This window comes from Microtus pennsylvanicus, chromosome 3, assembly GCF_037038515.1.
Source record: "Microtus pennsylvanicus isolate mMicPen1 chromosome 3, mMicPen1.hap1, whole genome shotgun sequence".
NCBI lineage: Eukaryota > Metazoa > Chordata > Mammalia > Rodentia > Cricetidae > Microtus > Microtus pennsylvanicus.
This window is the reverse complement of record NC_134581.1, coordinates 88,263,275-88,269,430: the sequence shown is the minus strand read 5'-3', so window position 1 is coordinate 88,269,430 and position 6,156 is coordinate 88,263,275. Positions and strand designations below refer to the sequence as shown.

Sequence of the window (6,156 nt, the reverse complement as noted above, 5' to 3'; positions counted from 1 at the left end):
GGAGCATGCATTCCTTTTTCTTCCCCTCACCTTGTAAATACTGAAGCAAGTCACAAACAGATAACAAATCTTATCATTTAGCTCCATTTTTATAGTTGGATGGATTTTTTCTTTTTTTTTTAATTTTTAGGGAATGTTGCAATTTTTGTGATTTATATATTGAGTCACTGAGCGTGTTATGAAGACAGAGGTAATTGATTATAAACATCTAAAACACCAAGGTCAGATGGCTACAGAACTGCCCAGTGATCAAAGCCTCAGGCTTGTATGCAGGTTTAGCAATGATAAGCACTGTCAGGAGGACTTTTGGGTGATTCTATCCAGAGGGAGGGAGTGTGGCTCACAAAAGATAAAGGAGGATCAGAATTCTTGAACTTGCCTATTCAGCGCTGGTGTTTGGAAAACACCTGGCATTGATTCTTTCTCTGAACTAGATAAAACACAAAGAAAGTCATAGTTACCAAAACATTTAAGAGAATTTAAAACAAAATGAATTTTGTATCATCGAACGTATATGTAAACCCTAACTCCTTTATATATCGCCCAATCCCAACACTGGATCACAAACCATCCAACATTCAGTATTTAAGGGTTTTATGTAAAACTTTAGCAAGCAGAGGTTTTCTGAATAAACTGGAGACTCTGGGGGATCTCAGCTGAGAGTAGTCAAGATGCCATGGCCTTTGTGGTGACCGAGTTCTTCCACTCTGATGTCCTTGGGTTTTCCAGCGTATTTGTATATCATGCTCACCAAATCCCCAGACCAACGTAAGTTACCAGATTCATGCTTGTGCCTCTCTCTGGCAGACATTGCTCTCTGTGACCAAAAGGGGCAGTTGTGATTTGGTAAAAGATAGAATTTACAATTATAGAATGTTTCCAGAGTTCCTCATTTACCTTAGGACCGAGGTGCTTGTGCTTCTTCCAGTAGGTGGCTGAGATAACACTTACCAAACATGGCTTCTTGATGTTTCCCACCCCAGTTCGTGCCTCTAAAATTCTCATTCCATTGCTTTCCTGAGTCTATGCTAGAAAACATGTAGGATCTTTATCCTAAAGAAATGTTGTTGATTTTACTGACACTTCCAGGAAAATGGAATTACTGTTCGCATTCACTCTCTAATCTCTCTCCAGGATGTGGTGAAATCCTGGTTCGTGTGTGCCCTTGAATTTCAGCTAATTGCGGTCAAGGCCATGTTTTACATTCAATGACTCCCACTAAAATGACTGAACGCTGAGTGGACCCAATCACTGCAGTGACATTAGACGATGCAGTATTTGGCATTAATAGGCTTGAACGTAAAAGCAAGTTACGTAGGTTAACTGCTCCCTTTGCCCTCAACATTAAGACATGGAAGGAGTCAGAAGGACTAGAGGGTATATAAAAAAAAAGCGGGGGAGGATGGCGGTGGAGGAAAATCAGTAGACTATCCTGCTATCTTCCCGGCATTCTGTCATACTGATGGTTGTTGCAGGTGGAAGCTCTGCACAGTCTTTGGAGGCGGAACAAAAGAACGGGGGTGGGGGGTGGGGTGGGTGGCGGGGGGGGGGGGGGAATCAAGGGCAATGGCATCCAGTCAGAGGGTTCCTAGGGAGTCCCTCTATTGCCTCCAGATCTGCCGTCTTACCAGGCGTCTTCAAGTTCCCTACTCTTTCACCCTTTCTTGTCCTTCCTCTCACCACTTTCAATTTGCTGGTCCAGAACTCTGGATGAAGGAGCCAACTGAGGGAACTTTTAAGCACCCTACACAGCCCAATTCCAAAATATAAGAGAAGCGAGTTCAGTCTAGCCCCAAATCAGCCAGAGAGCAAGGGTCGAGATCTCCCGATTGGCTGCAACGACCCCTCCCGTCCCGGGTGCACTGACAAGATTCTGGGGTCAGCAAGGGGAGGAGAGAAGCCTCTGCCGTGGTCTCTTTTCCTGCCGAGGCTCTGGAATCTTAGCACCCTCGCAGGACGCAGGGACCGTGCGGACAGCCGAAGTGCAAGGTCCAGGGGAGCAACTCGGCTCCCCGCTCCCACCCCGCTGCAGCCCCCAGCCGCGCCCCCCGCAGTGCACACGCTCGCCGGGACAACAGCAGGCGCGGCCTCGGCGGCCGTGCGCGCGCTCCTTGCGCCCTCCTCGCGCGCGCGTGCTCGCGCCCGCGGCGGCGCGCCTCTTCTCCCGCTGCGCGCGTCGCGGGTGCAGAGGAGGCGGAGCGCTGGAGGCGGAGGCCGAGCGGGCGCGGACCAGCGGGGCGGGGGCGGCCCGAGGCGTGCGGGCGAGGGGCTCTGCAGCGCGCCGCGGCGGCCCTGTGATCGAGGCGGCCTCGGGAGGGGAGCGCGCCGCGCGCCTGAGGTGCCGACCCGAGGCCGCGGCCCGCAGCCGGCGCCCCCGCGCCTGACGGGGCGGCGTGGCGGGATGAGGCGCTGGCGCGGGGGGCGCCCGGCCGAGCCCCCGCGGCGGCCCTGGGCGGCCCGGCGCTAAGCGCGGCGGCGGCGGCAGAGGCGGCGGCGGACGAAGACGGCGGGCCCAGCCCGCGGAGGGCAGACACGGAGCGGAGAGCGGCGCGCAGCGACGCCGCGGCGGCGCGGCGGGGCCGCGGGGTTCGGTAAGGCGCGGGCGGGCAGGCGGGCGGGCGGGCTGGCCGGGGGCGCCGCTGACGTGGGCCGCGCGGCCGGCAGGGCTGCGGGGCCTCCCAGCTTGGCCGGCACCGGTGCTTCTGGACGTGCACGTTGCGATCCGATGCCCTTGGGGGCATCTTGGGTCTCTCCCGCCCCCCAGGGCGACTAAACAGCGTGCCCGCCACCTCCCGTTCTCATCCCTCGGCAAACCGGGCATTCCGACGGCCTCCGGGCCTGCTGTGGCGCTTCCCGCCCGAGGCCGAGGCCGACGACCGCGCACCTCCCCGGGGACCCGGCTGCTGCCAGAGGAGCCCCGGCGCGCGTGGGGACCGCGGAGTCAGCGGTCTTGGCTCCCTGAGACTCCGGTAGAGTTTCCCTTCTCATCCTAATTGGTTGAAGTTGCTGCTACAGTTGGACAGTAGTGGTGACTTAGTGCCTCCCTTTTTCCCTTGACTTCTCCCCCCCCGCCGCCACCCCCGCCACCTCCGTGAACTGCCTTTCCCATTTTGTTGACTAGAGTAAATATTTATGTTAAAGGTTTCGTGCACAGCACACAGGACACTGTAGGGAGAAAGCCACCCTGTTTCTTACCTTTAGTCTGGGACCATTTAGAATCTCACCTGCGGCCGAGACTTAGAGAAGGTGGCTGGGAGGAGGAGGCCATCTAAGGATGCTTGGGATGGTCTCACAGTTATCCTTTAGGAAATAGAATTCGGATAATTATAATCTTGATCTTATGTAGAATTACAGTGAAGCTGTAAACTGCTCGAGGCATTGCATGATGCTACATGGATAGCTGGGCCGTGTTTCATTGTTGTAAAGCATCCCTTTTTATTTTCCATTCTTTCAGAGTTTTATTTGCACAGATTGAGACCTTTTAAGTGAATCTGAATGGGCAGAACTTTTCTGATACATTGGTTGCTTTTGTAAACATTGCCTTTATTTGTGTGCTTTTATTGGAAGAAGAAAAGGCAAATGGTGCCTGTAGTAACTGGCTCTTCGAGTCCGCAAACAGCTAGTTTGATTCAGTGACTGGATTTGTTGGGATATTTTTGAGTAACGATGTTTGTGGTTCATGAATGCATTGTTTTCATTATTGAGTGAATTGAAGTCAGAATCCACATTTGTTCCTTGGCCTTGCGTGGGAAAGCAATAGGCGCAGCAATTGCCACAGCACATCCTCAGAGTTTTTCAAGAGTTCTACTGTGTATTCTTTTTCAGGGGGTTGTTTGTGAAGATGAGGTATGATGACGGTGTGATTTCCATTTGCAGGAATGTCTGGAGTCTGATTCCTCCTAGAGTTGGACATGGCGGTGATGCTTTTCAGAATAAGTAATCTGTAACGGTGTGAGGTTGGAACTGTACTTAAGCAGTTAATCTCTTCTTACCGAGGTCTGTGGAGCAGTCCCTGGAATAAAGCAGCACTTTGGACAGAGGCTTGTCCAGCTGTAGCTGTGGTGGCTGCCCAGATTGCTTATGATCCTGCCTGTGGAGATGGGGGCAGGGCGACACAGTGGGGGACAAAAGATGGATGTGGGACAGAGAGGAAGTGTTAGTTGAAGAACCTTGGTCAGTTATATAACAGTTTTGTTTCCGAGGGAGAGGCTGAGAACCAGCAAGGCAGGCTCAGCTGTCATTAGAGCCTTTGATGTTGGTTTGAATTCCAGTAGTAGTTATGGTTCTTTTATTTCCTTTTCCCAACCCCACATTATTTTTCAATCACCAGAAGCTTAGCCAAGTCGGACCGAGACTTTAATGACAATCCATTTATTTCTGCTTCTTTCTTTTCATTGTCTCTTTCGATGTTATACCGGAGATGTTTTTACTGTTGCTTTTTCCTCTCTGGATGACTTTTTTCTTCATTTCTTAAGACAAGGTCTCAGGGATGCGAGGTTGTTCTCAAACTTGATATGTAGCTGTGGAAGAGACATATCACTAGATCCCATTTATATGGTGTTTCATGACTGCTAGGCCAGCTCTGTGCCAACGTAGCTGCATCTCCAACCCCCATTGGATGTTTTTTTCCATCAAAATATCCTCTTTCCAAACTGACTGGGCATATTATGTGCGTAGTATATATAGACTCACTGTTGCCTATAGATGAATTTAATAAATGTCAGGAACTAGCAGATGTTTTCTTCATTAAGACTGTAGCAAAAGGAAGATGAGACGAACTAAACATAGTATCTTTAAAGGCTAAGACTAGCATCTTTGGGAATTTTAAGGGTTTAACCAGTGAACATGTAATCTGATATCCATGCAAGTGGACTTGAAGATAGGCCATGGCTGTTCTGCTACTCAGTAACTATTCTAGTTACTTTTCTGTTGCTGTGATGAAACACTGGTCATCAAGAGAGGAAAAGGTTAGCCTAGCTTACACTTTACAGTCCATAGCTGAGGGATGCCAGGGCAGGAACATGGAAGGAGGGACTAAAGCAGAGATTGTGGGAGAATGCTGCTTAATGCCACTTACTGGCTTGTTTGCTATGGCTTATTCATCTTCTGTTTTCCGTTTTCTTTTTTCCCCACATCTTCTTTCTCTACAACCCAGAACTACATGTCCTGTGGTGGCACTGCTTGTAGTGAGAGATACCCTCTCTCATCAGTCATTAATTAGAAAAATGGCTCCACAGACATGCCTACAGGCAGGCACTTTGATGGAGGCAGTTCTTCAATTGAAGTTCGCTCTTCTAGATAGTTGATTCTAGATAGTGCCTAGTTGACAAAATAAAACTGACCAGCACAGTAGCTTAGTTGCATTATACTCTCTTTGGGCTCAACTGGCATTTCAGAACCTGTTTTTATTTATTTATGAAATAGGTGTGGGAAAGCTTGTGTTATCCACTTTTTATAGTTGTGAAGGGTTGGGTGGTAGAAAGCATGTGGAAATGCTTTGTAAAACCTGCTGTGAGTGAGGCAGCGCTGTGATTACACACGAACGGTGTTAAATACAGTCCTGTCTCACCTGGCAAATTGGCTTGGCAAACTGTTTCATTAATTTGATATTTTCTTGTGGTGCTAGGGGTTGATCCCAGGGACCCATGCATACTAGGCAAATAAATGTTCTGTCTTTGAGTTCGATCCCCAGCCCTTAGTAAATATTTTAAAAGTGATTTACAGCGTGTAGATAACGAACAAGGACGTTTTAGATTTCTTCCAGTTCTAAGCTTTTGTGGTACTTATTTCTGAGGCGATTCCTATGCAATAACTATAGTTTTGGATTTTTTGAGAATTTTTAGTTATTCTGAGAAAGGTTAAGTTTATTGAGACTCTGGGCTTCTTTAGGGTATTCAGAATACTAAGAATTTAATAAGTAAGCATTTGTAAGTTATAAAATTATTATATAGGGCTAGATATGTAATGGTGGAGTGCTTGCTTGGTACGGTGAAGGCCCAGGCTTTGATCTGTAGCACTCTAAGAAACAAATTTTGTTTGTCTGTATTTATGTGTGTGTGCACGCTCACGTGGGTGTCCATGTGTGTATGGCGGGCAGAGGTCAGCCTCAGGTATCATTCCACAAGGAGTCATCCATCTTGTTTCTTGAGACAGGAT

General features: G+C 49.0%; 1 protein-coding gene across 3 annotated transcripts in view; it reads left to right on the top strand.

Annotated features, from left to right (window-relative positions):
• The first annotated feature begins 2,435 nt into the window (after positions 1 to 2,435).
• The window catches only part of Arhgap32 (Rho GTPase activating protein 32), a 230,826-nt gene continuing 227,105 nt past the window's right edge, over positions 2,436 to 6,156 (top strand). For 2 of the 3 annotated variants that reach the window (XM_075966426.1, XM_075966423.1), the window contains exon 1: positions 2,436 to 2,591. The gene's annotated coding sequence lies outside the window, so the exon portion shown is untranslated. Of the gene's footprint in view, positions 2,592 to 2,950; positions 2,970 to 6,156 lie in introns of those variants that run through there. The other variant, XM_075966424.1, reaches the window with a different exon arrangement.